This window comes from Pipistrellus kuhlii, unplaced genomic scaffold (assembly GCF_014108245.1).
Source record: "Pipistrellus kuhlii isolate mPipKuh1 unplaced genomic scaffold, mPipKuh1.p scaffold_m20_p_5, whole genome shotgun sequence".
NCBI lineage: Eukaryota > Metazoa > Chordata > Mammalia > Chiroptera > Vespertilionidae > Pipistrellus > Pipistrellus kuhlii.
In genome coordinates this window covers 67,663,208-67,677,970 of record NW_023425551.1, presented here as the reverse complement: position 1 = coordinate 67,677,970, position 14,763 = coordinate 67,663,208, and positions in this window count along the sequence as shown.

The window sequence follows — 14,763 nt, the reverse complement described above, 5'->3', positions numbered from 1 at the left end:
AGAGCAAAGGCGATGCCGGCAGCCAGGGGAAGGAAGGCCCATTCTTGTATGAATCTTCGTGCTTTGGGCCTCTAGTATTATATATGTTTCTTTTTCCCCCCCATTGACCTCTCCCTGCTTAGTCTTCACTCTTTCTGAAAGTTCTTATTGGGCAGGGAGGTGTTCACTGGAAACTCCTTTGAGTGCCACAGCCCAAGAGCAGGTCAGTGCTATAGGGCATTAGAGTTCTTCAATTCACACTAGGAATCGCTTCAAGCAGACACAGAAAGGCAGAGCTAGGAAAACTCACAAATACTTTATTTTAAAATTCTTTTTTATCATTCCTCTTGAAAGATGAAAGAAGTTAAAAAAAAAAGAAAAAGAAAGAAAACAACCCAAACAAACACTGAACAAGAAACCACAATGTTTTTTTGTTTTCCCAAGGGTTGTTTTCCATAGAGAGAAGTGCTTCATGAAACAATAAGCACCTTTCATGGTATGATTCAGAAAAGAGCTGAGACCTCTACTCTTCCGGTACCTACTTATTTGTGTGAGAGTTTTTAAAACTACCCAGGGACTAAGAACATGAACACTGGCCCAGTCCTGGAAGTTGCAGGCACTATTCTCTGAGCTAACACTCCTCCTCCCTGCCCGCTCAGGCACAAGATTCCAAATGTATTTGACCATGAACCCACTTACTCCACTTGCCAGTGACTAATAAATAGACTTGGGAGGAACTGATTAAAATAAAGGAAATGACAGCAACATAGCAATTATCCAGAAACAAAATAAAGCCAAAATCTAACAATAAGACTGATTTTTAAAATTATATTAAGGACTATTGCAGTTGAACTCTATGTCTGCTCTAGATTTCATTGATGATTTACTGGTAACAAACTGTTCTTCTCCCAAACTTTGTGTCCTTGCCATGAACAGAGTAGTCAAGCGATTAGCCAAGCAATCATCGGTAGTCAGATGGTTTAAGCAGGAGGCTTTATGCAGGACTTCATGAACTCTGGTTACATGTTACTTCAAGGTTTTGAATAGCAAATTTTAATGGCCCTTAATAGCTTACTTAATAAGTTACTAATTAGCCTTGAACTGTATATAAAAAATAAAATCTATTAAGTTCAAGTGTCAGGAACAATTATTTAAGAAGTCGAGTTTCAAAACTCAGATGATTTATCAGGATAGCCATAGCAATGACACAATGGGCCATAGATCACATTCAATGAAAATAACCATGTCAATATTAATGTTAAATATGTGCTTTAGCATGGTTTGCATAATAAGATACGTTTAGTGTGTCTATGTTTTATTTAGGTTCAGTATGTGAATATTTCAGCAGTGTTGACCTAACTACAGCAATGTGTCTATTGCAGGAGAGCAACATACATTCTAACATTCATCTTATTTGGACTTCTATTGCCCAAAGCTAATGATTTGTTTAATTCAAGATAGATGTTTTCTCCATAAATGTACAATCAAGTTGGGAAAACCAGAACCTTTAAAAAATACATTGCAATACAGTATAGAGTCTACAAGGATTAGTATAGAACATGCTATGCACATTTGAGAAGAAGTGATAAATTAATATCTTTCAAGAGTCTAGAAAAAGAGCACAGGAGTTTTGGGAATCATATGAAAAAGAAGAGAGGTGGGGAAATCTGGGCAGTGTAAAGTCAGAGGAAAAACAAGTGTAGAGAATTTCCTCAGCAGAAGCTAAGGATGATGAGATAAAACCCTTCTGAGATTAAAGGGTAGGATTGGGAATTAAGGATGAAGGGTGGGGAGGACAAAGCCAAATTGCTGGAGGGTAAGAAAGCAGCAGAGTTGGTGGGACTATAGACAACTGCATTCATTAGAAAAGCTAGGCGGTGTGGATGAGATGAGAAAAAGAATGACATATTTTACAAAGCCTTTATTGATGCTGTCCCCCCACATTGAACTTGACTTTCTCTAAATCCTTTTGCACATAATGAAGCAATATTTTATTATTTTAGAAAAGCATTTCAAAGTTTTCCCAATCATAAGATTCACTGGACACTTATAAAAAATATAGATTCCAATGATACAGCTCAATATAATTGAATTGGAATATTCTGTGACTAGACATGGAAATCTGTATTTTTATAAAAGAAACCCAGATACTTCTTCCCCACAGTTGGGAAACACAGTATGAATACATCACTTCATGTTATAAGGTTGTTTTTTCTGCTAATTAATTTAATTTTAAGTTTTGTTTACCCAAGAATTACATATTTCTTGTAGATATCAATTGTGCCTTATTTATGTTTTTTTTCTATAGGACAATGATAATGTCATTTTAAAATTAAAGTATATTCATCATATTTATTCATCATATTAATTCATCATGATGAATATTAATATTCATCATATTAATTTGTCTGTAATAGAGGTTTTTTAAGCATATCTCTGTCATTGGTTCCTTATAAACTTAGTGTCATAAGAACTATGTTGCTTCCTGACAACTTTACATATTCTATGTGAAAATCTTCATATTAACTATGTGGGGGCCATTCTCAGAATGAGCGAGAGCAGGTTACCTTCAACGTCAGAGGCTGAAACCATTTTGCCAGTGAGTGAAACCCTGAATCTGCTTCAGGGAGAAAAAATGCCATGTTTGGGAGTGTGTTTTTTCAAATTATCCAGATGCAACCACTATATTGACCAACTGCCTTAGGCTATTATTCAGACATGCACAGCCCTTTTCCTATTGTTTGTGTGTGTTTGTTCAGGTAGAGAAAAGCATTATTATTATTAGCACACATCACCTTGGAGAAAATTTACAATGCTCTGTGCTCTCTTCAGTTTTCATTCACTCAGCACATATTTGTGGAGCAACTAGTTTGTTCCAGGCATATTTCTAGGCACTAGGGCTACAGCAGGAATAAAGGAGAAAAATTACTTGAAATGAATTAAAGAGACAAAGTACTCATTCTGTTGGGGCTCACATTCTACTGGGTGAGATAGACAATAAATAAATAACCAAATACACAACGCACTTGTTGGAAGCCGCCCATTGTCTTCACTAGCAGAGAGGTGTACACAAGGAACCCAGAAGGCTGGTCAACCTTGAAGATCTGGAAGGTCCCCTGTCTAGTTGAGACAATGGTAGCTGAAGCTACTTCCACCTTTTAGTGTTATGTAAATCCTTAATGATTGGCTATTATTGAAATTGCCTGCCTAAGGGCTATGGGTGTATCCAACATTCTGAATAAAAGAGATAGTTAGGCCAGTGCCAGGTGGAGTAGTTCCTTTTGAGCTGGGCCCCCAATATTTCCAAATTAATATTTTCTAGTCTCTTTCATTTGTGTGCGTCCTCCTCCAGAGCTTGAACCCTGAACCTGAACTTTGAACCATGCAGGACATGGGGGAAGACACTCCCCTCCACTGAAGGAATAAACAGCAAAGTAAGGAGGCAGAGTGAACATGCAGGGTTATTTCAGATGAGTAGGTCAGGGTAACTGCTGCCAGCAGAGTGAATGGGTTTGACAGCCATGAGGAATCCTGGGGAAGAGCAACTTGACAGAATTCATAGAAGTACAGTCACTCCTCCCTTAATATTGTGGATAAGTTCTTATGGAAACTGTGACTTTAAATGAAATTTATGTATAAAGAAATCAATTTTCCATTAGGCTCATTGATGTAAACAAAAGTTAAGTTTCTATCGTATATTTCTGGTCATGAACACCTCAAAAAACTTCTAAAGAAAGAACCCAAACACTTCCAATATTAAACATTTAAATAATTGTGTGCTCTACATATATTTAATAAAAACAACTAGGTTCAGTATTTCCCCACCTGCTTATTCCAGTTTAGGGTCATAGGTGACCAGAGCCTGTTCTGCAGCTGAGGGTGCCAGGAGGGACCCTACCATGGACAGGACACCCTTCCATGCCAGGGCCACACACACACACACACACACACACACACACACACACCACTCACTCAGACTGGGACAATATAGGACACCCAATTTCATCTCACAGCACATCTTTGGGATGTGGGAGGAAACTGGAGTCTCTGAAGAAAACCCACGCAGACATGGGGAGAAAGTGCAAACTCACACAGACAGTGGTCCTGGCCAGGAATCATTTTTTTCCTCATTGAAGTTATAAGGAAACAATGTTGAACAAAATGATGTTATTCAAGGACTGGCCTGAACAAATGAATTGGAGGCGTGTGTTAGACCTGGAGAGAAGTGAGCAGTGTGGAGACAGGAGGAGGGTGATGCCAGAAAGGCAATGAGGTGGGAAGAAAATATTAGGGATTTAAAAACAATAGATACAATTTATATGGCAATTACTGTGTTCCAAATATTATTTGAAAAATTTTCTAGCTATTAGCTTTTTTAATACTTGTAATTAAAAAAATTATTCTATGAATGTGTGTGCCACTCTTCTCCTGATTTTAATGATATGACAGAAGTTCATTTACTTGCTAAATGATATGCAGTTAAGTGTACACAGCCAGTAAACACTACAATTGCCTTACTCTTAACTATTCTTCTGGCCTTTAAAGAGACTGTGTCTTATTTATCCTCCCTTCCCCACCCAATCTCTGCTTATAGAAAGAAATTAGACATAATATATGTAAAGAAATAAGAAACTTATATGTTATTTATGAACTCTCATCCTCCTGATCACCCCTCACTCTTCCAGGAAGGATTGGAAAGATCAAGGAAATTGGATTTTTGTGTTGTGTCCCAATATCAAGTTTCAGGCTATGGAAATGTTATTTTCTTTCATTTCCACACTTGCTTTCTATTCAATTATCGACCTAGGGTCCGTGACCTAGGTGCTCTACAGACAGAATTTATGTATTGATTTAGCCTAAAAGACATGTAGCTTCAGCACATTGTTTCTGAGAGGGGGTTCTTATGGTAAACCAGGCATGCAGACTTCACCTACAGCCATTCCTTTGATCCCTTTTGGGCTGATCCATGCTCCTGTCAGTCAGTCCTGTCAGTGCACTTGATAGATAGCATTTAGAGAAGCATCTACAAGGTCAGCTGCAATGAGCCTCTTATCCCATTAGGTTCCCACACTTTATATTTTCAGGGAGAAATCAGAACTTATTATGTGTGTGTATGTGCATGTGTGTTTCTTATTTATTTGAATGTTGCTTAGAAAGAATATGTCTGAAGTTTTTTTCTTTGATGGTAACTAGAATCCACTCCTTGGAATGAATATCTGGGAAGGTTATTAAGAGAATTGGAGAGCACAGATTGGAGAAGGGTAGAGATGGTGACAAAGATCACACATTCTTCTATGACACATTTTACCAAGAAGACAGAGGAAAACTTGAAAGTCAGGGGTCAAAAAAGTCTGAAGTTAGAAAACAGAGTAAAGGAGGAACATTCCTTTGCTCCTTAGTACTTATTGGGTGGCTGGAAAAGAAGTGGAATTAAAATTGGAAGACTTGGCTTCTTGTCCTAATATTTTTCCCAATCAATTGTGTGGGCTCAACACAGCTAAGACCATAGGTATGTTACTTCATGTTTTTATGCCTCAATTTCCTTGTGTGTAAAAGTGGTAAAAATAGTACCTCAGATACTATTCTAATAGTGTATTTATAAACCTAATAGCATAGGGTTGTTGGAAGAATTAACTAGCCAATACATGTCAAATCTTAGCATAGAGTCTGATAAAGAAAAATACTCAATAAAAACTAGTTATTATTGTTCTTGTTATTTTTATTATTACTAACTTCTGTCTTCTCAGCTTACATCTCAAAGTATTTTCTATCCATCATTCAAGGCTCAATCCAAACATCAACTCATTTGGGAAAACATTTTTCACTCTTTCACATGGAAATGATCTTCTTTAAAAATGTTCTCAATATTTATTTGTATCTCTTTTATGGAAATAATTCTTTTCTACCTAGCATTATAGTTAAGTTCTTGTTATGACCTTCTGTCGGACATTAAAGATGACCACAAGTTCCTTGTCACTCTTCCCACTGAAATACCAGAGAGGCTTGCATTTCCTTTCTTTGAAACCAGTAAGTTCAGTGACTGCCTGAGCCACAGAATATGTTAAAAGTGATATGTTGGAAGTGAAAGGTTTTAGATTTGGGTGCTGGTAGCTTCTTATTTCTGGAACACTTGTTCTGAAAGACAGACTCCATGTAGGAGGTCGTATCTTGTGGCCACAATGCTGGAGAGAGTACATAGACTCAGCCTTAGCTAAGCCCTGACTTCCAGCTATCCCTTCACAAACTCCAGATATGTAGACAGTCTGGCCCATCCACCAGCTAAATACCACTGAGAGACCTCTATCAGCACCACACAGAACAAAGAATTGCCTAGATGAGATCTACCGTGTTTCCCAGAAAATAAGACATCCTCTGAAAATAAGACCTAGCGCATGGAAAGATAAGGCATCCCCTGAAAATAAGACCTAGCGCAACTTTGGGAGAAAAAGTTAATATAAGACACTGTCTTATTTTCAGGGAAACAGGGGATCTGAATTCATAACCACCAAAATTGTGCAATATAAGAAAATGGTTATTGTTTTAAACAACTATATTTGGGGGGTTTTGTTGTGCAGTTATGACTAACCATAATACTTTTCTCCTGGGGCTGTGAGTTTTTTAATGTCAAAAACTTTATATATTTACTCTTATATAATCACAGTAACCCCTACTATGCCAAGGTATTTGAACAAGGCAGGATTTTCTTATAGAAGTTTCTCCAGTTGCTCAAGTGTATTTTTCTAAGAAAGGGTTTTTCAACAATAGCTACACATTAGAAGCAGAGAGATTGTGAAATCCTGGTGTAGGACACAGACATCTGTGAATTAGTTATTCCTTCATAAAATTGAGAGAGAGAAAAAGCAGATACTTCTTTATGTTTGAGAGATAAATGAGTAGCTGGATTAAGCATTTACATTTGATCTCATGGAGGTATGGAACATTGCTTTTACATTAGTGATTAGTGAAGACTCATTTTTCTAGGATTGTATTATAGCTCCTTTCATTTGAGGAGGAGATAGGAAGTGCAATTCAATCTAGTAGATATAAATCCATTATCTGTAGATGTTTATGGAGCATTACTATTCATTTCACCCTATTCTGAGTGGAAATGGAGGCTAGAGAAAATGAAGAGATACTTATCCTGTTCTCAAGACAGTTGTACTTTTGTCTTAGGAATTATGTTGAGGATATAGAACTAACATACACGATTCAATAAAAGTTATACTTGTTAGAATATGTTTGTTTTGCTAAAAATTTACAATTTACAATTCCATGATTTGGAGCAACACATAAACAATTTAATACCTGGTTATTAAAGCAAAGGTAACACTTTGCACTGGCAAACTAGTAATATCTTAACAGTTTTAAACTTCCTCTGCTCAAATCTGGACCTTTTCCCCCCAAGGAGATGAGTCTCTACCCTCTGTCCCAGTCTAACCAAGGGACAGATACAGAAAGCAATTTTCTTATTTGGGTAGTTAGTTATCAGTCTATCAGAATATCTAAATGTAGAGCAAGGAAACAGCTTTCCCAAGACTCTGCGATCCTGAACACAGGAGGATAACCTAGGTGTCTAGAATGTAGGAAGGGGAAGGATTTATATCCCTGTACAATTTCCCAGATACTAAGGGGAGAATTGGGAATTTCTCTTTAAATGCATGTTCTTCAAACCCCACTTTTCTGTGGTTCTTTTATTATTATTATTATTATTATTATTATTATTATTATTATTAAAGAGCAATTGAGCTTTATACATCAATTAGAGGCCCGGTGCACAAAATTTGTGCATAGGGTGTGTGTGTCCCTCAGCCCAACCTGCACCCTCTCCAATCTGGGAAGCCTCGAGAGATGTCTGGCTGCCCGTTTAGGCCCGAGCCGGACATCCCTCTCACAATCCAGGACTGCTGGCTCCCAACTGCTCGCCTGCCTGCCTTCTTGATTGCTCCTAACCACTTCTGCCTACCAGCCTGATCACCCCCTAACCACTTCCTTGTCAGCCTGATTGATGCCTAATTACTTCCCTGCCATCTTGATTGCCCCTAACTGCCCTCTCCTGCAGGACTGGTCCCTCCTCTGCTGACTTGGTCCCTCCCAAATGCCCTCTCCTGCTGGCCATCTTGTGGAGACCATCTTTTGTCCACATGGGGGCAGCCATCTTGTGTGTTGGAGTGATGGTCAATTTGCATATTTCTCCTTTATTAGATAGGATCATCTAACTACTGTTAATTCCAGTATAAGGTTTTGTTTTTTGTTTTTTAAATCATATCTGTAAGTACATTTACGTATATACATTTGCTTGTGTTTATATGTGGTTTGCTGAAGGTAGAGCAGAACAGAGAGGAGATCTTCCTCTGTGGAGTTTGCATTCTATCAGAGGAATAAGATGTTTAGCAATGACATGTTTACTTATAAATTTGATAAGTTCTTTAGAAGGATATACAGTTTTAAGAAATTTTCCAAAATGAAGAGAATTTTCTTCTTGCAACTACCCTAGAATCTTAGTCCTCTACCTGAGAATTAATTTGTAAAAATAAATAAATCTGATTTCATGCCTCAACCTCATAAACAGGCTTATGAACTCGTCTTTAACGAGGAAACTGCTCACTGTGCAGAGGTAATGGTTGGTGACAATAACCAGGCTCCTCAGGGTTTTTTGGTAAATCATCATGCCATCTTCCTTGGGGACCAACCTCCATGTTGCAACAGGCAGGTTAATGAGCCCTTCACCTAACTATTGGCACTTAATAAGGATAAAACAGAGCTAAAGTGCTTTCAGAAAGTGCCATCAACAAGGGTTAAAACAGAAAAGAGTTTCTAGTCAAATGAATTAAAAAATTTAATTAAGAAAAAAAAAGCAATTGGGCTTTATCTATCACAATATTTTGGTTCAATTTGGCTGAGTCACTTTAAGGTGTTGGTCCTCTGGAGAATGTGGATGGTAACTGAATAATTCCAGGATCAAGGAAAGACAAGCATTTATTTAAAATTTAACAATTTTTTAAAGCCGTACTTTAAAAAAGTTGAAGGGTTTTACAAATATGATTCTTTGCGTATGGAATGAATACTCTGTTGACATCAGGGTGTTTATTAAAATGACCTGGAATTTTAACAAAAATTTTTTTTGAACACAGACATGGTTATCATTGCTTCAAAAACATGAAAGCCTTGCCCCTTCCTTTATAACGGTACTATTTTATATCTTTTCAGAGGCAAAGCCATTTGAGGAAAGGCTTTCATAAAATCACGTCTAATAAATGGCAGAGCTGGGGTGTGGGTGTATTGATGCCAGATACCATCCTTTTTCCATTTTACTGCAACTAATTCTAACCCATCAGGAGCTCAGAGAGTGCCATTAATCTGCCTATATTTGTCCCTGTATTAAGGGATGGCCTAATCTCAAATTTGAGGCCATTTCATATTTTCTGACTCCAATCCATTTTCTTATTCCTTTAGTGGATTTTAAAATTTGGATTGGACATGGCTCCATTTCCTCCCTTTGGCTTCTCAACGGACAGAAACGAGGGATGGAGCTGTCCTGCTGTGTCAGTGGTGAGGACCCTTATCACCATGCCCTCATCTTAATTTTAGATTTAAGAGCACAAATGGGAAACTTTTACAAGTTCACTTTATGATATTTCTCCCTTTTCAGTCATATAATTTAAAAAATGCCCCTACCAATTAATTACTTTTTTTTAAGTAGTAGAAAATTCCTTTCTGAACTATGTTCCATGTGTTGAGTTTGAGCCCGGAGCACACTTTTACTGCAGAAAATAGGGGGCTATAGTGAAAATGCTGACACAACCTCTACCATAGAGGTGCTAGTAGGCACAGCTATAATAAATTAAATGTGGGAAATATGTTACATTTAAGACAATAACATGTTCAGCCATCTTTAGGATAGCTGGCGCATGAAGGGTAGGGATTAGGTTTCTGCGACAAGTGTAAAAGACCCATGATTCATGAACACCGGAAGGTACAAATGAATTACAAGAGCTGAATGAGAGCCACGTAATTACCTATTGAAGGTAAAATATATTCTGTTTATTTGCAAGAGAGAAAGATGTCAAAATCCAGCCAGGGCATTTCTGCCAGTTTGGGATTTGATCAACAAGCTGTTGATCAAATGAATGTTGGGCAATGCTCTATGAACTCAATGGGCACTGCCATATGCACAAAGAAGCTGATTTTTATTCTTGACCTTTCCTTCATCTAAATATATGTTCAGTGGACAGGAAAGTGATGACTTACTTTCCCAGGAGGATGAGGCTGTCTGTGTGCCTGCAGATAGTAAAGTGGCCAGGGGAGCACTGCAGATAGTCACAGAGCGTTAAACAGCCCAGTGCTGCTCAGGCTGTATTCTCAGTGGCATGCCCTGTCTTGTCTTTTGATTGCTACATCCATTCCTTCTTCTTCAGCTGAGCTTAATGACAGTGGCTATTCAGAGGCCTCTTCCCAGGGGCTATTCACCTGTAGGTAGGGAAGTTTGCTTTCATTTCTCTTCCTCCGTAAGTACCTTAACCCAATCTGGGGGTAATGAATTAGGCTGTGTGGGTTGCAGATTCTCCTCTCCTGCGTCTGGCTTAGGTCCCCCATTAGAGTTTCTAATTCCCCAAACGTGGTACTTGTACTTGGTGCACTGTGCTTCCACATCCTTCCTCTAGTGTAAGCTACCTGAGGAGAGAAACTGTATCTGTCTTATTTGGCTTTGTAGCCTGGCACATGGTGGATGCTCTGGAAACAAAAATTAATCAAATAAAGAAGTGCATTCACTCCTTATGGGTTAAGACATTTTATATGCCCATTTATTCCACAAACAATATTTTGTTGAACCTATGTGCAGGCATTGGTTTAGTCATTTCGATTTAAGTGAATCACACATCTTGCCCTAGAGGGGCACTCATTTTTGTTGGGAGCTTAGCCAAGTGAATAATCACAATATAGTCTAACAATGACTATATAAAACAGTGGCATGGGCCAGATAAAAAGTTAGCAAGAAGGAGGAGTGATGAGTTCAGCATCTATCATTTATTAACTAGACACTGATAATATTTGGCCTTGTATTATTAGCTATCAATATATTTATTTATCTGTAGGTATAGAAACTTTGCTTTATTACCCCAAATAATCATCAACCATATCTTCTATATCTTTATAACATCTTGAGTACCTACCATAGAGCTTGCTACAGCTAGATAGTTACTCAATAGATGTCATGATGGGAGTAGAAAGACTGGAACATGACTTAAGTTAAATTGCTTAGGTTTGAATATCAATCTTACTATGTACTGGCCTATGACCTTGAGGTCATGTTAAATCTTTGTTAAACCTTTCTAAACATTAGTTTCTTTTCTATAAGTGTGATGTATCCTACAGTTTTATTTTGAGAATTAACAAACAATAATTAACCAGATTTTATGTGCTTAGTAAGTGTTGCCTTTTTTTCTCTAAATAAATATTTGTCAGTTTATTGGTGGTCATGAGATAAATTACATGTTGAAATAAAAATATAGATAGTTGGAAATTGTGAAGTGGTGATTTTCTTGAAATGGCTTAGTGTTCAAGGCATTAAGCTGTTTGATGGCACTCAGTTTAGGATGCATTGTGTAATGGAATAACATTTGGTTAGTATCACTGCTGGTAGGCTTATGTGGGTAAGTCTCTTCATATCACTGTGTCTCGGTCAGTGCACCTGTAAATATTTATCAGAACTCTCCATTCAACTCGTAACTGGAAGAGCCACTAAAAGAGGCAGAAGAGCAGTAATAGTGAGACGTAATTACCACCATTCATCCCTTTACTTCCCTCATTTTGTTCTCCATGTGTGGGAGAGTACAGATCATGTTAAGGCAAAGGAGAGAGAGATCTTATTTTATTGACCAAATTCTTTAAATTTTTTGATAGGATCTCAGTGGTGGTTTCCATATTCCTGATAGAAGAACAAGTGGGAACTGTGCATTTTGTGTGTGTGTGCACAAGTGCGCAGGCATAACTGAGAGTAGCCAGACCACAAGGGGGAAATAGGAAGGTCCTAAGACCTTAACAGCAAATGTTTTGCTCTGCTCATCACCTGGGTCACACAGCCTCTGGGACTTTTACATTCTGGATGATTAGGCTGAAGCTAAACTGGCCTATCCCTCTTGAGGGCCATTTTATGTTCAAACTCATTTACTCAGGGAAAGAATATGAGAAAGCCTTGGGAACCAGATTTATATATATTTTAAATTTTAACATAACTGAGTGCAGTATCCCACTTAGACAATCATTTGGTTAAATAATTGACAAGTATGTAGTTGCTTTGACTCAGAGATTTCCTGACGTGTACTACTTTTGATAACGGAGAACCTAGTGAATTAAATTATTTGAAACCCGTCCTCTGCTGTCTGAGGTATGAGTAGATACCTTTATAAATACTGTATTTAATTTTGGCTTAATAAAAAAATGTGCAAGTTAGCAACAGTATCTCAGAGAGGTTCTCTTTAAATATTTGCAGGGCTGTATTAAATAACATATTAAAGTACATGCATTATTGCTTATGTATACATATTTCATTCTCTGACAAAGCCATGATTATTCAGGAGGTTTAAAATAACATGCACTAATTTATTATCACTGGTTGTAAAGACTTAAGAAGGGTGCACTGAACATTATGTTAGCATTGATGTGTCAATCTTTCAGTTCAAGGATGGCACGTCTGAATCCCAGAACAGTCTTAATTAACAGAAAATAATTAGCATCATTTCCCCAGCAGAGAATATGAGGGATTTTTTTTTTCCAACAGAATCCATTGATTGATAATTAAGGAGGAGTTAGTTGTAATAAAACTCCCAGTATTGCAATTTCTAATTGGCCTTTCAGGACATTTTACAGTTACAGTTACTTTGTTCCAGGCGTTTTCTGCCTTTTGAAGAGTTTTAATAAGAATCTTTCCTCTCCAAAGCTGAGGCTCTGCAGGTGACAGAGGAAAAGGACGTGGTGACACACAGGAGCACATTGGTGCCAGGTGAGCTGAGTGGCGGCTGGAACGGTATTCATTCTCTTTTAAGTTTTTGTGGACACCATCCTTTCCTCCTTCAGGCTGACCTTGTTCCTGGGACATGCAGGATCTGCCTGAGGGTCTGTCTGTGCAGGAAGTGTTCTGCAGCCTGGGACCCTTTCCTTCCTCCATTTGATGCCCAGGTCTCTGAGCCTCTCTTCTTTAAGCACTTAAACAGATGCAGGCTTGATAAAACCTCCACCCCAACGCCTCCTTTTTGTTAATTTCCTTTCTATGCCTGCCCTTTTGTATGCAAAAACACAGAGAGGAACAAATTAGATGTGCATATTGTAGAAAAATTGGAAACTTTAGAAAATTAAAGAAAATAAAAATACATTTTACTGAATACACTTTAATATAACCACTATAATTTTTGAAGTATTTCCTCCTGGTCATTTTTTTATGCACTTTTTTACATAATTGGGTTCACATAAGTTTTTTTGAAACACACATTTCTAAAAATTTAGTTTTCTTATTCTCAAATGTGTGCTAACTTTTTGACTGAACTGAAATAGATGCTTGCCTTTATGATTTGCTCTTTGATGACTTATTTTACTGAATGTAAGAATACGGCTTTCCTTTCATACAATATTTTTATATTTGTCTTCATTTGAGCTGTGACAATAAATTTTGTCCTTACTTTTTCACTAGTGTAACATGTAATTTAGAAAAATAAATTAAACAAATTAGATAAATAACTTGTAGGAAGAAGAATGATATTCATTTCATAAAAAAGTTGGTAAATATTTGTTATTTGTTTTAACTAAAAATAGTTATGTGATGTAATGAAAAAATCGTATAAGTCATGGATCATTTTACTGACTTTTAAAAAGATAGTAATCCTCTCACAGAAAGTAGCTTAAAATAAATTTAAAAAATAAACTTTTGATAGACTTTGAAGATATATCCATTCATAAATATTCCCATCATTTTTATTTATTTTATTTTATTTTAAAAAAATATATTTTATTGATTTTTTACAGAGAGAGGAAGGGAGAGAGATACAGAGTTAGAAACATCAATGTGAGAGAAACATTGACCAGCTGCCTTCTTCACACCCCCTACTGGGGATGTACCCGCAACCTTGACCGGAATTGAACCCAGGACCTTTCAGTCCCCAGGCTGACGCTCTATCCACTTAGCCAAACCGGTTTCAGCTCCCATCATTTCTTAAAAAAAGATGTTCAATTAAAAGGAAACAAGAAGAAAATAGGAATTGTAAAACCAGAATAAAAATGCACTAAACAAATAAATGTAATAAAGATATGCACTTAAAATATTTGGTTGTATTTGCCATGTGCAAGAATTTGTGCACCAGGCCATTAATATTAAATGAAAATAAATTGGAAGATTTCTGTATGATGGACTATACAAATATAATTGGTAGTCAATATTTTCATTTGACTAATTTTGTAAGAAAGAGTTCAATAGACTATTGACTAGAATATACTTGAGACACAAATATCACTAAAAATTTCCACTAAGTTAAGGATGTGTATTTCTATTACTTAAGTCACATCCATTTCTCTCTATTCCTCTCACTTGAGTAATGAGGTCTCTTCTTCCACACATAACAAATAGTTGATTGCATCTCTGGAAGTACACCAAGTGGATCAGGGGGACATGGTTTGATTTGGGGGAATATTTTTGGGGTTGGTATTAGCTGTTGCCCTCTAAGGTCACCAAGATATGTCAATAATCTCCCTTTTATGGTACTAGCTTTGGATTGCACAGTTTTCTGCTGATCTACA